At 42.0% G+C, this 19554-nt stretch overlaps 1 long non-coding RNA gene across 1 annotated transcript in view; it reads left to right on the forward strand.

Annotated features, from left to right (window-relative positions):
• The first annotated feature begins 2290 nt into the window (after positions 1 to 2290).
• Positions 2291 to 19554, forward strand: part of LOC125639484 (uncharacterized) — a 44545-nt gene continuing 27281 nt past the window's right edge. Inside the window, exon 1 of the long non-coding RNA XR_007357499.2 lies at positions 2291 to 2624. This is a non-coding gene — a long non-coding RNA (uncharacterized LOC125639484). The remainder of the gene's footprint in view (positions 2625 to 19554) is intronic.

A 19554-nucleotide genomic window follows, 5' to 3' on the forward strand; every position in this document is an offset into this window, starting at 1 on the left:
CTTAAGACTAACAGCAACATTCTGATTTTGATCCTAGTTTGAATTCTGAACATCTCTCCCTTGCAAAACTTAAAGAATGTCTGGGGCAAAGCTTTTAATTTCGGTCTATAATACGTAGATAAGAATTTCTACCACTGAGATATAGCTGCGGTGGCGGTGGAGGCGAGGGAGCACATCAGTGATTTAACAGCACCCAGCAATATTATACCATGGTATATGGGCCTGGGCCTGATCCTGCCCTCATTGAAATAATGCAGCTTTGCCTTTGAATTTAAGCAGGATCAGACCAAAAGAAAGGTATATTTTAAATATGGTGTGTGTGTGCGTGTGTGTGTGTGTGTATATATATATATATATATAATGTACCCTACAGACAAAAGATCGGATTGTTGGCATCTTTTTTTTTTTAAAGGGATATTGCAATATTTATGGTGCAATTTAAAATGTGGTATTTGTTTGTAGTAAGGATGTGAGTGAATGCCCAAGTCTGTCTTGTAAACCTAAATATTGACAATGTAATTCCTTATATTTTATAGCAAGTTTCCTGAGGTTATCCTTCTGAACCTATTAAATGTGAACAAGAAACTACAAGTGAGTCTGAGGGTAGAGTTAAAGGACGCAGCATAATCCAGCTCTCTGTTGAATATCTTCCTCATCTCATTTCAGACATGCAGCTGTCTCATGTAGTATGCGATCCTTCTAGTTGCTCACTTTTCTGTATGCTTACTTTTCTGATTTTCAAGACCTGTGTGGATATTTGTTACTGGGTGTGTGGTGGGGAGGAGAAAGGAATGTTACATGGAAGTCTCTCCTGTGTCTTTTTGTCTTGGTAGCCTGCTTATCTATTTTTAGTAATCTTCATCTCCATACTCTGTTTTGTTTTTTTGTCTTTTTTTGTCCTTGTTTTTTAGAACAGAATTCAAAAGGAGCCATTTGAGGTTCTGAAAGAGGTGATTCATTCAGAAGTTAGAATTTGCTCTTCAAGATGTATGATTGGTCACTTAAGTCATATGGTATAGTTTATGTTCCCTGACTGGATGACTCTGCCTTCACCCACTACTTAGGCTTCTGCATGAACAGTGTTTGGTTTAATTCCAAAACTAGTTTCTTGATTATGCCTGTAACAGAAGACTATTAGATCATCTACTTTCTGCGAATAGTTGTATGGAGAACATTTAATGTGTGTAAATGTGAAAAACACACATTGCTAAATCAAAGTGCCATTCAGTATTTGCACAAACGTTTGCAAATAATCTTCTCCATTTGTCCAGCACCGGTGTCTAGTTTAAATTTAAATAGCTCTGTCACTGAAAGCATTTTCAAGGACGATTGTCCCAAATGAATAGTGTTAAGTCTATTAATTTTTTCTAACACCTTTATTTGCATTTGAGGTTGTCTGGAGCACTTACTATTTAAAAAAGTGCATAAGCAATTGTGGTAGGAGTCTCTCTATAGCATGTTTAACAGCGAGTGCAAAGCTGCAAGATAACTAATAAACAACAGCTTTTCTAACTGTATTCGATAAACAAGTGTACAATTTACAAGTGAAGGTACTTCTAACCATACATAACTCAACGCAGTTGTTCATCAACCCTCTGCAAGTTCTATGTTGTCATATAGATTTTTTTTAAACCAGATTTGTACTCATCCTTCCTCCCAGAAAAATAAACCACTTCTGAGCTGAAAACAACTTTAAAAAAATATCCTTTTAACCTAATATGCTCCATGCCACTAAATACAGTTTGTGTATTTTTAAAATTTTTCCTGATTTGATCAAAAACTATAGAAAAATGCTGCTTTCCCCTCCAAAAGTATAGACAAAAGCCATTCTCCTCCATTTATTTACCCTAGAGCTGGTTTGTGTTAGTTTCTGCTCAGGTTTGTGAGTGTAACCAAAGTATTAAGTTGGTAATGAACCCCAAAAGCTATTACAGGTATTCTTTACAAAAGGTTCATTCTCAAATGAACAGAACAACTCAGTTCATCCTCCCCCCATCCCCGCAAGTCCCACCAAATGCTGTGAACCAAGCATGCTTGCCTGTTTTACGCTGCATCCTGAAAAGCAACCTCCAGAACGTTGCCCTTCCCCCATGCAGGGGAAGGGCGTTGAACACTCAACGAATTATTGTGCCTATCCACCGTAAAAGTAAACAAAGTTATTAAGCTGAGGTGTTTCTGTAAGATGCAGAGAATTCAAGGAGTGTGCAGTGACCTTCATACTCACCCTGCCATGTGGTTTAGTATTGGCAGAACAGGCTGTGCTTCCAGTGGTACCTGCCTGGTAACACTGCTATGTCTGTGTCTGTAAAACTTTCCTTTAGAACAGGGGTGGGCAAACTACGGCTTGCGGCTTGGATCTGGCCCACCAGCCATTTTAAGCTGGCCCTCGAGGTTGGCTGGGGAGTGGGGTCTGGAGCTTGCCCTGCTCCGGTGCTCCAGCCGGGGAGCAGGATTGGGGGCCACTCCATGTGGCTCCTAGAAACCGCGGCATGGCCCTGCTCCGGCATCCCAATGGGAGCTGCAGGGGTGGTGCCTGCAGATGGGGCAGTGTGCAGAGCCGCCTGACCGCACCTGCATGTAGGAGCCGGAGAGGGATGTGCTGCTGCTTCTAGGAGCTGCTTGAGGTAAATGCCGCCCAGAGCCTGCACCCCTGAGCCTCTCCCCACACTCCAACCCCCTGCCCCAGCCCTGATCTCCCCCTCCCACCCTCTGAACCCCTCAATCTCAGCTTGGAGCACCCTCCTGGACCCCAAACATGTCACCCCAGAGCCTGCACCCCCAGCCGGAGCCTGCACCCCTTCCCGCACCCCTGCCCTAGCCCTGATCTCCCTCCTGCCCTCTGAACCCCTCGGTCCCAGCCCAGTGCACCCTCCTACACCCCAAACTCCTCATCCCCAGTGGACCCCCTGGAGCCCTTGCCCCACCCCAGAGCCAACACCCCCATCCAGAACCCTCACCTTCTCCCGTACCCCAACCCCAATTTTGTGTAAAGTGTAAGACTGTGTTGGCTAGGAGAACGGAACTATATTTCAGACTGTTATTGACTTCTGAATTATCTTGGGCCAGTCATTTAACCTCTGTGCCTCAGTTTCCCTGTCTATAAAATGGATGCAATAAAATTTCCCCAGCTCCTATGGGATTTTTGTGATAGTCAAATTTATAATAATTTAAAACTTCTTTGTGATTCTCATCAAGCAGGAGCTCTGTATTACTAATACAACTATTAACAGACTCCTGTGACTATCAAGTAGCTGTTTTGGAGATAATTATGGAATGAATATATCTCTTTTCTGTATACAATTTATGACTTAATCACCATTTTAAGGTGACTTGATTTATTTGAATAAAAAGAATAAGTACGTGACGTTATCGGTTATGATTAAGGCTAAGATTTTTGTCACGAATATTTTTAGTAAAAGTCATGGACAGGTCACTGATTCCGTGAATTTTTCTTTTTCGTTTGTGACCTGTCTGTGATTTTATGTCCTTGCGGCCCGTGCTGCTTCCCACAGTTCCCAGGAACGGTGAATCGTGGCCGCTGGGAGCTGTGGGGGGCCATGCCAATAAGATGTCTTGCGGCCCACCAGTGGATTAACCTGACGGGCCGCATGGTGAAGGTTGCTGAGCCCTGTACTAGCAGTACTTTGTACCTCATTCTCTCTCTCTCACATCAGTGACTGCAGTAGAGTTACTCCTGATTCACAGCAATAGAAGTTATCAGAGAATCAGCCCTTTCTCTATATTATACTACAGTGTATCTATAAAATATTTAATCATGGCTAAAACTGTATTTCTTCTGTTTGTACTGAAGTTAAAGGTGCCTTAGGTTATCAGGAGTCTAGTTTAAGTTCACCTAGATGTGAAGAGAGATGTTGTGACAATTGGGCCTACATACTGGATGATTTTAGTTGTAAAAACGAGTCCAGTGGCACGTTAAAGACTAACCGATTTATTTGGGCATAAGCTTTCATGGGTAAAAAACCACGAAAGCTTATGCCCAAATAAATCGGTTAGTCTTTAAGGTGCCACTGGACTCGTTGTTGTTGTTGTTTGTGGATACAGACTAACACTGCTACTCCCTGATAGTTGTAAAAAGTAATTGTAAATTCATAAAATGTCACAATGTATAACAGCAAAAGTGGATGGGAACAGGTACAAGAAAACCGGCAGAGAAACTGGACTAGTCTAAACCAAAAAGACTATGTTGATATAATCCAAGGACTGTTGAAATTATGCTTGTTAGAAACAGATGTGGAATTGGAAATTGATGAACCAGAACTGGGGTGTAGAATATTAGGCCTAATTGATGGACAAAATAACGAGGGATTGGGCTATTCCACCCATCATTTCCTTTCTGAGTCCTTAAAAGAAAGAGATGATGTGAGGAAAAGTAGGAAAGAACAAAAAGAAGAGTAGAGGGAGGGTACTGGAGCAAGCTTCACCAATTCGTGGTTGCCACCCCCATGGGACCCCAGGCCTTCATCATCTTGATCCTAAGAAATGCCCTGGCCAGACCCAGGGAGCCAGATGACGACATCACCCCTACCAGCTCCAGTAGCCTTTCAAACACCACCTGGGGTGAAAGGACTTTAACAACAGCCGCAATAACAGCTCCAGCTCACCTCAAACATCTTTTCCTCAAAAGGACAGTTACCATATTTAATACCATCTAGGAGACTGTCAAACAAAGGGTTTTTCCCTTTTAAAACCCACTTCTGCTAAAGGGAAAAGGAACAAAGGGAGGTTGTTAAAATGAATGCCTTATTTAATATTTTACATTTCATATGCTTTACCTGTTTTTCCTTCATTTCTGTATCTTTAATAAAAGACTTAAAAAGATTTTTAATAGTGTGTTTGCCATAGTACTAAGCAAGCAGGGGTCTCTGTATACCTAACCCTGGAATTTAACACTGTTTAATGTTAGATTGTAACTAGGGCCACAGGTGTTACTGTAACCTATTTTCCATCTAAATTAATACAACAGTCTAAGTTTTTTCTTTGGTTTGAGACACAGACAACTGGTTAGTGTCTTCGGTGTATAACTAATTATACACACTACTATATTTCATCTTTTTTCCTACAGACCTCATGTAGGCAAAACTCCCACTGATGTCATTTTGATTACATCAAGGAAGCAAACTATGACTTTGAGTTGTATTCCAATTTGAGTTGCACATTTTTAGAATGCAGTTGATTTGAACATTCCTGGCTTATCAGGTTTTTTTTTTTTTTTTTTTAAGCCTCAAATGCTACTATGTAATCTTTCCACCCGTTTCCTTCCCACCCTCTTGCCACTTACCAGGTAGTTCTTTACTATACAGTTACTGTTCAATGCTACCATCTTTAAAGGATATTGACTCTTTTTAGAGGCTTTTTTCCAATTAAGGAAAATAACCTTCAGCATAATCAGGAAAAAGAATCACATATTTAAAACATATTTAAAAAAAAACCCCAACATGTTATTAACTGCTGTTATGCAGCTGCTCTGAAACTTAGTACTCACTCCCAACATTGTAGTATTAATACTTGGAACATGTTGGTTCAGTCCTCATTACTTCAGTACTGTTTCCCTTACAAATCTGAGCTCTTAACAAGACAGTAAGAATGCATTTCCCCTTTTTATATATATCAAAGTATTTCTGTATGATCTAGCTATCTGTGTATGTTGCTTTTAATTCTAGAAGTCTAATTTTGTATAAATTACACATGTTGATTTATAGCTCTAATTGTACATTATGGTTTTAGATGGTTATACAAACAAAATTTTAAAGGCAGAGTATGATAGCATAGAACCTTGTGGAGTCCCACTGACACACAGCCACACTAGCTAATCCCATTGTAGTATCTAGGCCTTTGTGAGTATATAAAAATACACTGAAAATAACCAGATTGTTTGTTTATACACACCTCTAATTTTAAAACATGAAAATATTAAGCTACAGCTTCAACATCAACACTAAATTGGTTTTGAAGACACTATTAAATGTGTATCATGGTTTAATATAAATACATCTTATAATAGAAAATATTTGGCTTTCTTAATTGAAGATGTCAGTCCCACCTCTGCTTATAATATTTTTCCTGGTATGTCTGTTTCTAGAAGAATGTGAGTATGTTAAGTAATATTGCTCTACATTAGTATGACACTTCTATTGCAGTTGACCATATTGTTTTTTAACCATGATTTGAATTATAGTTAGTGGGGTTGGTAATTTCTTTTTTGAGTTTAGCTGTTGTGTTCATTTATAAAATGTTAGTGGCTTTGTTTTGTATTACCTGAGATAACTCCCATTCTTTAATTTAGTTCCTCCTGATTGTATTTAATGTGCATTAATGCATTTGTGATTTGTGTGTGTATATGTGTGTGTAATTAAAATATATATATGCGCAAAGGTATTATATTTTTCAATTGGTTGCCTGACAATATAGTGTTATCCTCATCCTTTGTATGTTGAAGCCGTGTTAACATTTTTTCCATTCTTAAAAATACTAATACATTTAGGCAGAGTGGGGTTATTTGTCAGCAGCATGTTACAGGTTGCCATCTATGTTGTTGTCAGCCTACTCAGTAATGTGTGCTAATTTAATTACAAACAGAAATGAGGTTTCAAAGTCAAGCCTTCAAATGTTAGAAAATGCCAGGTCCACAATTGTCTGTGCAACTTTAACTTTAATCTCATATACTTGCTCCCTCTAAAACAGGGGTGGGCAAACTTTTTGGCCGGAGGGCCACATCTGGGTGGGGAAATTGCATACAGGGCCGTGAATGTAGGGCTGGGGCAGGGGGTTGGGGTGTGGGAGAGAGTGTGGGGTGTGGGAGGGAGTGCGGGGTGCAGGAAGGGGCTCAGGGCACGGGGTTGGGGCGCAGGAGGGATGTGGTGTGTGGGAGGGGGCTCAGGGCAGGGGTGCAGGAGGGTGTGGGAGGGGGCTCAGGGCAGGAGGTTGAGGTGCAGGAGGGGTGCGGCAGGGGGCTCAGGGCAGGGGGTTGGGGTGCAGGAGGGGTTCGGGGCCAGCACCGCTTACCTGGAGCGGCTCCAGGGTGGCAGTGGTATGCAGCGGGCTCAGACAGGCTCCCTCCCTGCCCTGGTCCCACACTCTGACTCAGATTTATATTATTCAATGTTGTCGTAGCCATGTTGGTGCAAGGATATTAGAGAGACAAAGTGGGTAAGGTAATATCTTTTACTGTACCAACTTCTGTCGGTGAGAAAGACAAACTTTTGAGCTTAGCGAAATCTGTTGTCCACTTACAGCATAGTGAATGTTAGCTATTATTTTTAATAAAGATTTTTTATGTATGTATTAGCCTAGATTTAACAAGAGAGTTGGAGGATAAGTAAAGCCTAATAAAGAGGCTTGCTTGCAGGGAATTGATGCCAACTCTAGAGCCTTTCAACTTTTAGATTACCAGTTTGGATCTAGGCCTGCTTTATGGTCTGAAAGTGATTAACATCTTGTGGCCTGTGTGCAGGGGTGAAAGTAACTTAAGGGACTTACCGGTACTCAGGGCGGCCGGGGTCCTGGGCAAGGTGGGGGTGACAGGTGGCTCTGGCGCTGATTTAAAGGGTCTGGGGCTCTGGCTGCTGGTGCAGCAGTGGTGGCCAGGAGCCCTGGCATTTCTGGCTGGTGCTACTGTGCCAGCGGCCGGAGCTCCAGGCCCTTTAAATTACTGCCGGAGTCCCAGGATAGCAGTGGTGGTGGCTGGGAGGCCTGGGGCTCTGGCAGCAATTTAAAGGGCTTGGGGCTCCAGCCACTGCCAGGAGCTACGGGCCCTTTTAAATTGCTCGGCCCCGGGGCAGCTGCCCCTTTTGCCCCTCCCCCTGTCCCATCAGCAGCCCTGCTGGTACTGTCGGCTTTTCTTACCGGTATACCGTACTTTCACCTCTGCCTATGTGAAATCTGTTTGTAGTTACAGTCCACAAGTAGTACTAACTGGACCTTTTTGGGGAGTGCAGCAGAGACTAAAGATTAAATTGGAATTGAGAATGAGTTACTTTTGACAGTTCTTCCATCATAGGGTTAGCAAAGACATTAGTAACTGAACAGGGAAGCTTGTACCTGTTCTGTAGATAGTGGATCGTTGTCAATCTCAAATGCTTCACTAGCACTAAATTTGATTGAGACTATTTAAAGCACATTTAGTTAGTAGTCGTAGCAATAGAAGTAAGCTATATATGATTTTTATAGGTCTTACCTGTCAACCTACAAGAGGTAAAATTTGAAGTCATTGTGTGGGGGTTTTACCAGGTGACACATGATATTAACAGAAGTTTTGCAGTTAATTCTTTGCAATGCCATGTGCTTGCCAATTTACCTCTAATAGAAACATAAATTAGTGGAACCTTAATCTGCAGTGTACGTAATTGCTGCTTCAGAAAACTGATTTGATGGAAATTGAGTTGTTGATAGGTTACTAGTCGTTAAAAATAGAAAAGTAGTATAGGTCCGAATCCACTTCTCTACACATTCAGGATAGATCCTCTTCTTAGGTGAAATTAGATGATGATAAACTAATTTTATTCTTAAATGAAAGTGAAACTCACCTTCCTTAGCCAGCTATTATCAGATTCATTTGGTGAATTGTTTATAAAGTAAATGAACGAACCTCAAATAGGTGCAGAAACTTGCTCCAAATAAACATCCAACCTTTCAACTCTTTTGAACATGTGAGACTGGCTGGAAATAGAGAAAATGATTTTTCTTTTTGTATTTCCTTCTGTTTCTTTGTTTCGTTTCTATCTTTGTTTTTCTTTCCTGAATATATTACAAGAACAGTTTGTCTTGCCTTTGCTATGGAACCTTAGTACAGAACATGGGAGAACTCTAGAGGTGGAGAAAGTTAGCTGAATTTTATTCTTAATCTTGAACAAATTTGGCTCATTTGACTTACAATGGTGTGAGAAGAGAATGAAACCCAAAGTTTGGATGTGGATTTTCCCAAGTTTTGTCGAATCTATTTATCACTCATTTATACAGCACCATAGGGAGGAATAGCTTGTATCTAGTCAACTTCAGCAATTTCTAGTGTGACTGTCTAGGCAGTTTAAATTGCAGCTGATGGTTCAAGTTAATTATGACCACACTAGTTTACTGATTCCTCTTACAAACTAGGAATTGGTATTTTTAAAATTAATTAAAACAATAGTTTCTTAGCCGCCTCTGTGCTGCTGATGCCAGTTGTTTTGCTGGAAGTGCCGTCAGCTATGACAATGGTAGTATGCAAGGAGAATGCCAGTTTTTACATCTGTTTCTGTCCTACTTCACTCCTGATCAAGGAATCAGAAAAAAATGTTACTATTTCGTGTTGAAATGCTGCTAGTGCCACAGGTGTCCCTTCTAAGCAAGATGGCTGCCTCCAAGAGGAGACCGGAGTGAAAGATTTTTTTTAATCAAAACTTTTAATGACGATAAGTCAGAGGAATAGAACACTGTCAAAGTTTCACTCTGTACCTCGGGAGAACACCCAGCACGCCCATGTTCATCTTGTAAAATGATTGTGTGGTATCCAATGCAAAGTTTGTCATGCTGGGTGTCTTCAGAATGCTCAGTGAATCATGGGCCTTGTTGTTACAGTAATGTTATAGGTTTATAATTTCATGTATGTATTTGAGGATGAAAATGTATCCTCATGGCTTAAAATAAGCGCAGGCAAAAACTCTCCAAGAGCAGAGAGGCAGTTCACACCTCATCAGGGCAGGTATGGGATAAAACCAGCCTCACAGGAACAAAGGATGCTGGCCTAGGCAGCAACAAAAGGATCTGTTGGACTCTCGAGTGAGTCACCCCCCTTCCTTTGGCCAGTTTGGGACTGTGATGAGATAATGCTCACTTAAGTCTGAAGGGGTGGGGGCAAAGCCAAGAGGGGAAAAAAGAACATGATAAAAGGGAGAGACTTTGCCATGCTCTTCCTCTCTCTTCCACATACATCTACAGACACCACACCAAGTGACTGAAGTGCTGATCAAAGGGGAGAGCCTGACTGAAGAGCAACCAGCCAGCCTGTGTTGAGAAGCATCTAAGTTTGTACGGGTCTTGAAAGTGTTAAGATCAGCTTAGAATGTGTTTTACTTTTATTTCATTTGACCAAATCCAACTTGTTATGCTTTGACTTATACTCACTTAAAATCTATCTTTCATAGTTAATAAATTTTGTTTATTCTACCCGAAGCAGTGCGTTTGGTTTGAAGCATGTCAGAGACTCCCCTTGGGATAACAAGCCTGGTACATATCACTTTCTTTGTTAAATTGACAAACTCCTATGAGCTTGCAGCGTCCAACTGGTATAACTGGACACTGCAAGACAGAGGTTCCTAGGGTTCAGAGTAACAGCCATGTTAGTCTGTATTCACAAAAAGAAAAGGAGTACTTGTGGCACCTTAGAGACTAACAAAGTTATTTGAGCATAAGCATAAGCTACAGCTCACTTCAGTATGCATCCGATGAAGTGAGCTGTAGCTCACGAAAGCTTATGCTCAAATAAATTGGTTAGTCTCTAAGGTGCCACAAGTACTCCTTTTCTTGTTCCTAGGGGTTGTGTCTGGAACCGGAGATACTGGCTACTGTCATTTGGTTGCACAACCAAGGAGCAGCTTACATGCTAGAGGCTGTGCGTGAACAGCACAGGAGTGGGGGTTCTGACAGAAGAACAGGGTAAGGCTGACTCCCAGAATCAAGGATTGGAATGACCTAGCAGATCACCGGTCCAGATAATACCAGAGGGGAACATCATAACCCTTAACAAAATATGCTGCAATTAAATCATCCATAACTTTTGGAAGTTCACATTTGGATCCAAATTCTGCGTCTCGAACCAACCTCTTTCTCTCCATACTACCAAACACACAATAATAATTGATTCCAAGGTCAGAAGGGACCATTGTGATCATCTAGTCTGACCTCCTGTATAACACAGGCCATAGAACTTCCCCAAAACGATTCCTAGAGCAGATCTTTTAGAAAAACATCCAATCTTCATGTAAAAATGGTCAGTAATGGAAAATCAACCATGACCCTTGGTAAGTGATTCCAATGGTTAATTACTTACTGTTAAAATTTTATGCCCTATTTTCACTCTCAATTTTTTCTAGTTTCAACATTTAGCTGCCAGATCTTGTTATACCTTTCTCTGCTAGACTAAGAGTCCATTATTAAATATTTGATCCTTACTGCCACTTATAGTCTGTAATCAAGTCATCCCTTAACTTTCTCTTTCATATAACTTACTTTTGTATTCCCATACAGCACAATCTAGGGGCTTCATCTTAAAGACATTGAAACAATGGTCAGAGCAGGTTCTTTTCTTGATTTGTTGCAGCACATGATGTTGCCAACTCTTGTGTTTATTTGGAATCATGATATTCGGTATTCTTAAAACCGCTGGAGACAAGTGGTTACATGAGAATCTCTGCTTTCATATATGAATAGTATATTTCTAGCCCTCATTGCTGTGGAGAAAAGCTTGAAAGCATGACCTGAATGTACTTTGAAAGCCTCAAATCAAAATGCAAAGAAAAAGAACCCAAAACTTACTTGTTTTAAAAATCATGATTTTGTGTCTTGAAATATGATTTTTGAAGACAGGGTTGGCAATACTTAAAGTAAGACTGGGCATACAGACAGTCTCATTAAAGATACATACCAGTGGATTTGGGGATGAGTTAGCCATAACATATCAGGTCCCTTGAAGATTTGACTGAAAGCTAACAGCTGGTTGACCTTTAAAACTGTGCTTAGAGCGATTTATTTTTTAAATTCTGGAAAGTGTTATTTGCTTAAGTTGTAAACGGCCAATGAGCTTGTTCAGACTGTGTAATGTTTGATGTCTCAGTAGTTGATTTGCTCTTTGGAGAGCATTAGAGGTATAATTTTGTGGAACCCCTTAACTATATTTCCACCAAGTATATGTCAATCAAAATTTTAACAGTTCTTCGCTTTGGAACTTCTAATGTAAAACTTATATCTGCAAAAGGTACATGCACAATAATAAGACTGGACTAATTAGAAATTAAGTGGACAGTGGCACACCTAAGTAGCTTTGGAGTGCAGTTATTCAACTTGCATACATAAATACAAGCTTTTACAGTTGCACCTTTTGCAAGCCTATTTGTATTTTAAAACATAGCCCTTTATTTCTGTTGCTCTAAACACATATTGAACTAAGAAAACTCATATCCAGTTGCCTTAGATTATTTCAGGATACTGTACCTGAAAGTCTGTTCAAAAGAAGAATCTGATCCTGACGTCTTAATGTAGTTTTTTAAAAAAACAGAAAATATACTGGATGCTACAATGTTTAGGTCAGAATGGAGAGCACTCATGAAGTCAGAAATGTAGTACTTTTCTAGCTACTGCACTAATGGAGTTAAAACAACAGGTCTGGGGTTCACATGTAAAACCAATTGATTAGGAAAAACTGGCCCCTCTTCTGCTTTTACATGGAAACAGCGGTATAACTGAGCAGAATTTGGCTCACTGAGTTAACAATTGGGGATAGAACTTCAAGTTGTAACTCACTTGTTGTTCAGACAAAACTGCAGTTCACTTCAATAGGATATTTACTTGACAAGAATTTAATGATTAAGTGACAGGTTTCAGAGTAGCAGCCGTGTTAGTCTGTATCCGCAAAAAGAAAAGGAGTACTTGTGGCCCCTTAGAGACTAACCAATTTATTTGAGCACAAGCTTTCGTGAGCTACAGCTCACTTCATCGGATGCATTCAGTGGTGCATCCGATGAAGTGAGCTGTAGCTCACGAAAGCTTGTGCTCAAATAAATTGGTTAGCCTCTAAGGGGCCACAAGTACTCCTTTTCTTTTTGCGGATACAGACTAACACGGCTGTTACTCTGAAATCCATCCACTAGACTTTTTTGAGTATCCTACAAATTTTAGGGGAAAAAATTGGTCCCTGCACTAGAATTATGTAGGCTGTTCTAAAACTATAATAGAAAGGATGTTCATTCTCTAAGTACTGTAAGATCTTTTCATAAGGGACAAAGCTTTCAAAGAAGATCCTATCTGAGGATTCATTGTGCTCTTCTTTGGCTTTCACTCAATACCACTCCTGGACATATGCTCTTTTAATTTACTGTTGGGGAGGTATTTAACCAAACTCTGATGAAACGAACCAAACGAAAGAGCTTTGTTACTACTGGTTATGTTGATAAAAATTACGGCTGTGCACTGTTGTACTTGTCAGCATAATTGCTCTTCTACAGCAAATTATCTACAGTAATATCAAGTTCTAAATTTTGCCAACCCAGCATTTCTTGTGTGTGTATGAAAATTCAGTTAAAATGACAAACTTATTTAAAAATCTTTAGTATATAAGGGAAAATTTTCATAAACACCAAAGTGACTTTGGAGCCTACGTCACTTTTAAAAACAAGACTATACTCCTGAAGGAGGGCCTAAGTGCAGTAGCAATGTATTTAGCTAGTTATCAGCTCTGTATTCCAGATAATGTGCCTGATTCTCATTTACATTCAGGCCCCTTTACACACCTCTATTAATGCGCCAAGTGAACTCAGTGTAAATGAGAATCCAGTTCAGTTTCTCCAAGCCATGATGTTCCAATATAATTTATTAAAGTGAACACAGGAGGGTCATAAGGAATGCTAAATCACAAACTCAGGTGTTCCATGTATCCACAGACCAAATATAGCACGAGCAGCAGCACAAACTTAATCCATGCTACCCTTTGGGTTGCCAACTTTCTACTCGCACAAAACTGAACACCCTTGCCCCACCCCACCCCATTTCCGAGGCCCCATACCGTGCTCACTCCATCCCACCTTCCTCTGTCTCTCCCTCTCCCTACCATCACTTACTTCCTCTTTTTCACCTGGCTGGGGCAGGGGTTTGGGAGCAGGTGAGGGCTCCAGTTGGGGGTGTGGGCTCTGGGGGGGGGGGCAGAGATGACGAGTTTGTGGTGCAGGAGGGGACTCCAGGCTTGGGGGGTGAGTGGAGCCGAGGCTTTTGGAGTATGGGAGGGTACTCCGGGCTGAGGCAGGGGGTTGGGGCGTGGGAGGGGATATGGACACTGGGGTGTGGCTAGAAATGATAAGTTCAGGGTGTGGGAGGGGGCTCTAGGCTCAGGTAGGGGTTGGGGTGCGGTGGGGGTGAGGGTTCTGGTGTGGGGCTGGAAATGAGGGATTTGGGGTACAGGAGGGAGCTCCAGGCTGGGGTAGGGGGTTGGGATGTGTGTGTGTGGAGAGGGTGAGGGCTCTGATTGGGGTTGTGGGATCTGGGGTGCAGGAAGGTGCTCTGGGCTTGGATCAAGGGGTTCAGAAGGTGGGAGGAGGATCAGGGCTGGGGTGGGGGGGAGGGTCAGGGTGCAGGGTCTGGGCGACACTTACCTCAGGTAGCTCCTGGAAGCAGCAGCATGTTCCTCCTCTGGCTCCTGTGCAGAGGTGCAGCCAGATGGCTCTGCGTGCTGCCCCATCCGCAGGTGCTGCCTCATCCGCAGGTGCTGCCCCAGCAGCTCCCATTGACCACAGTTCCTTGCTGGGGACAATAGGAGTTGGAGGGGGGACATGCCGCTCTTTTTGGAGCTTCACAGAGCCACAGCAGGCAGGGAGCCTACCTTAGCCCCGCTGCACTGCCGACCAGACTTTTAACAGCCTGGTCAGTGGTGGTGACCAGTGCTGCCAGGGTCCCTTTCCATCTGTGTATTCCGGTTGAAAACCAGACACCTGGCAACCCTAGATGCCCTACCTCAACCTTATTCTGCAAAGGGGGGCTAAGAGGCAAATTGTGGATCCAGATCCATACAGTCCTTGGTCTGTCTCTTGAGAGTTCCACTGTTTGCTGTGGGTTGAAGTTACATTTAAACTTGATTTGAAGGCTCAGTACTGCTCCACATTGAATTCAATGGCAGTGGCAACAGATTCAGGCTCTAAGACTTTATGAAAGAAAGGGCAGAAAATATACTCCAGAAGAATGAGGGAACAGGTGAAATAAAATGCAAGTATGTAGAAAGAATATTAACACTTTCAATTTTACTACATCTAGGCTTTACCAGAGAATACAAAGTTTTGTTTAGGGCTGAAATGAGGTTAAAACTAGTAAAATCACACACTGAGCAGGGGGAATGATCAGAGGGAGACTAAGCCTGAAACTAGAAAGTGAAGAATGACAGTGACATTTCTAAAAAGGATTTTAATATGTTTGTTGGACTCAAGAGACCCAGTCACTAAATGCTCCTTTGTTTAGTATATCTACTGTAGTTAATTGAAGATAGGTAGCTTTATAGGAGCAGGTTTTTAGTTGTCTATAGAAAAACCTGCAGTAAAGAACAATTTTGTATAAGGAAGGCAATTAATTGGTCATCTACATGTGACCTTATTTTCTCCAGAAGTCTCAGAACAGTTTCCCTTAGAATTGCTAGAATATGAGGAAAAAGAAAAGGAGGACTTGTGGCACCTTAGAGACTAACAAATTTATTTGAGCATAAGCTTTCATGAGCTACAGCTCATTTCATCGGATGCATTCAGTGAAAAATACAGTGGGGAGATTTATATACACAGAGAACATGAAACAATGGGTGTTATCATACACACTGTAAGGACAGTGATCACTTAAGATGAGCGAATACCAGCAGGAGAGCGGGCGGGAGGGAAGAAAACCTTTGGTAGTGATAATCAAGGTGGGCTGTTTCCAGCAGTTGACAAGAACGTCTGAGGAACTGTGTGTGTGTGTGTGTGGGGGGAAGGGAATAAACATGTTGAATTGGAATTAATTTGCAAACTGGATACAATTAACTTAGGCTTGAATAGAGACTGCGAGTGGATGGGTCATTACACAAAGTAAAACTATTTCCCCATGTTTATCCCCCCCCCCCCAACTGTTCCTCAGATGTTCTTGTCAACTGCTGGAAATGGCCCACCTTGATTATCACTACAAAAGGTTTTCTTCCCCCTCCCCGCCCCCCCCCCCCGCTCTCCTGCTGGTATTAGCTCATCTTACCTGATCACTCTCGTTACAGTGTGTATGGTAACACCCATTGTTTCATGTCCTCTGTATATATAAATCTCCCCACTGTATTTTCCACTGAATGCATCCGATGAAATGAGCTGTAGCTCACGAAAGCTTATGCTCAAATAAATTGGTTAGTCTCTAAGGTGCCACAAGTACTCCTTTTCTTTTTGCGAATACAGACTAACACGGCTGCTACTCTGAAACCTAGAGTATGAGGGCTTTGCTATGAGTTCCCCAAGTTTGCTGCCAAAAGTTTTTTTTTAATCAATCAATAAACTGGTTGCTTAGTACTACACTGTTCCTCCCACACTCCAACATTTAAAAAAACAACAAAAAAACTAATTTCTTAACACAACAATTTTTTTTTAACTTCAACTACCCCCTTGTTCTGGAAAGTACCTAATCCCCTGAAAGTGGTGGAGCAGCACTGCAAATGCACTCTTGCGCTTATAGCAGGAAATCTCCCTCTGATTGTTCAGAAGCTGCATGCAGGCATCACTCCCCCAACCTTAAAAAAGAAAACAAAAAACACAACAATCATCTGAGCTATCCAAGTTCACGGTTTCCTCAGGGAAAAGCCTTATCTGAACCTAAAAATCCCTCTAGCATATATACCAGTACGTATGATTGAATTATCCATCAATTGTGGCTTTGTTACAATTTTTCCACCAAGTGTTGGAGAGACACTGGGGACTGAAAATGATCAAGTGACCAAAAAGAAGACAATTTATTTTGCCCTTTATGGTAAAGCTTTGAAAATGAAATCCTTATACCTTCATACAATTCAAATAAATAAGCTGAATGCTGAGGTGGGGGGAAGGAATTCTTTCCCTATAAAGATATGGAGCAGATCTTTTTTTTCCACCCCACTCCCTCCATAAGCCACAGTAGCTTCCACTTCTATTGTGCCATTCATTCTGCAGGTAGACAGGTCAGTGGATTCATTATGCTATCCTGTCCACAAACTCCTCCTTTGCACTGCGGTCCAAGGAACCCCTTCAGAGCCATATTTAATAGTCTTAATTGAATATGCAGCCCCTGTGTGGGATCCCTGACTCCTGTGTATTGCTGTAATGACCTACCGCACTTGTGGAATTGCCCCCTCTCTCCAGTGTAAATTGAGATTAGGATCCAACCATGCGATATTATCTGAATCTTATTTGAAGTGAATGAGAATATTTTTCTGTTTCATATATCAGGTCACATCTACACTTACTGCTTTTGCTGATATAATAATGTCCGTTGGGGTGGGGTTTTTTAATGACATTTGTACAGTGATAAAAAAACCCCATGATGTAGATGCAGTTATACTGGCATATAGATGCTTTTGTCAGTATAACTTATTTCACTCAATCAGCTGGTATTATCTATATTGCCAAAAGCACTTTTTCCCCCAGTATAGGCTACATCTATGCTTGGGTGCTTTGCCAATATAGCTATTCTTGTAAATCTTTTCTAATGCAGATTAGGCCTCATTGTGGAAAGACACTCAGCCGAAAAATCCTTAGGCAGATGTGTCCTACAGCACCACATAAAGAATCCTGATATTTTGACATGAAGTTTCATTGACTTCACTGAAGGATCAAATATCGACATGTGATCCAGTAGAATTAAAGTTTCCAGGAGGGAGATGCATCAGACTCGTAAGATGAATGTGCAACCTCTAGAACAGGAATTCTCACAACAAATTTTTGGGTGGCCTCAGAGTGTGGCCATCAACTCTTGCTGGTGGCCACTCTGACAAATCTGTCTCTCTGTTCTTGCCTCCTGTGGCCCTTCAGAGAGAGCCTTCCCCAGGGAAGGCGGGTTGAGAACTCACCAGCTGCCTGTGGAATCCCAGGCTCCCTGTACCCCAGCCGGGTGGGAGCTGCCCAGAGGAGCAACTGAAGACCACAGCAACTTCCACTGACAAGAGCCACCTCTGGTGCTGTGCACACCAGCTACACGTGTCTCCAGAGGTGCTGCCCAGAGCTCCCGAGGAGGCTGTGTGGTGCAGAGCACTGATCCCTGCTGGGAATGCAGCAAAAACACCAAGGATGGGCACTGCAGGATTGTGCCACTGCTTTGCCCCTCTAATCTCTGCCCAAGCTTTGGAGGCTGTCATGGCCACAAAACAATCCACTAGTGGCTGCATGCAAGAAACACTGCTCAAGAATGCCTTGCTCTTAGATCCTTTGCATTCTCCAAACCTCAGCTTTTCTGAGCATGAAGTAAATTGTCACGAAGAATTAAATCATGAGACACCTTCAAAAAATCTACATTTCTTCACCAACTTCTTGTCTAGGAAAAACATTTAATAATCAGGATTAAACGTATCCTTCACAGAAGGAGATAAACGGATAGATGTATCTGCAAACTCTCCTGGAGTCTGATGCAAAAGATGTAGTAAACTATCTGTGTGGAAAGAATAAAATCGTTCTGAAGCACATTCATGAAAAGTATATAGCCTTTGAAATTTTGTTTTTGTTAAAATAAGGAAGCAAAAGGAGTTGAACGGGTTCACATTCTTGGGAGCCTTACAGCCCTCTTTTCAAAAAAGATTAATATGAATAGATCTTCACATTTATAGGATGGCTTTTCTTGTCAGGATGGTCAGGTGTCTGACTTCAAAAATGCATTCATGCACAAGTGTCTAGCTGCTAGTTTACTTGGATACATACACCTCTACCCTGATATAACACGGCCTTGGGAGCCAAAATATCTTACCGTGTTATAGGTAAAACTGCGTTATATCAAACTTGCTTTGACCTCAAGCATTTCCGTTATTAATAGTCACTTCCTGCCCCCTGACTGACCCCTCAGAACCCCAGACCCATCCTACCCCCGCACCACCTGACAGGCCCTCTGCGACTCTCACACCTTATCCAACACCCCCTTTACCCATCCCCTGACCGCCCCGCCCCCAGAACCTCCGAACCATCCAACCCCCCCTGTCCCCTGACCGCCCCCTGAAACCCTCTGCCCCTTATGCAACCTCTCAGCCCCGGCCTGGCACCCTTAACACGCCGCCCAGAGCAGTGTGTCGGAGCCAGACACGCTGACGCGCTGATCTGCTGGAGCGCACAGCCCCGCCCCCCAGAGTGCTGCTTTACCGCATTATATCCAAATTCGTGTTATATTGGGTCGAGTTATATCGGGGTAGAGATGTATATCAAGTCAGGAGAGATTCTTGTATTTAAATCATGGTCATCACCCGCTGGCTATTCTCAACACAAACACAACTTCCCAATTTGTTTTGCTTCATACTACATCTGATTTGTTGAACATCAACATAGCTTTGGATATAAATGCTGATATGGTGTCACTTCTGCTATCCTAAAATTCAAGACCCTGTTGTATTCCCATATCTGTGCTTTATGCACCTTAGAATAAAAGAGAACAATCAGAATCTCACGTGTCAAGAGAGGTGGGCTGCAGAATTTGGACCTAGACTTTCTCCAAGATGATGGTATTTGGATCTGGGATTTTGATTGAAGGTATGTCTCATGATGTCTCATGATTTTATTGCAAGTCTTGTGATTTTATTATCGCAAGTCTTGTGATTTTAATTTATGTGGTCCCACTGAAGGAGGCTTTGAT

Source organism: Caretta caretta, chromosome 7 (assembly GCF_965140235.1).
Source record: "Caretta caretta isolate rCarCar2 chromosome 7, rCarCar1.hap1, whole genome shotgun sequence".
Taxonomy (NCBI): Eukaryota; Metazoa; Chordata; order Testudines; family Cheloniidae; genus Caretta; species Caretta caretta.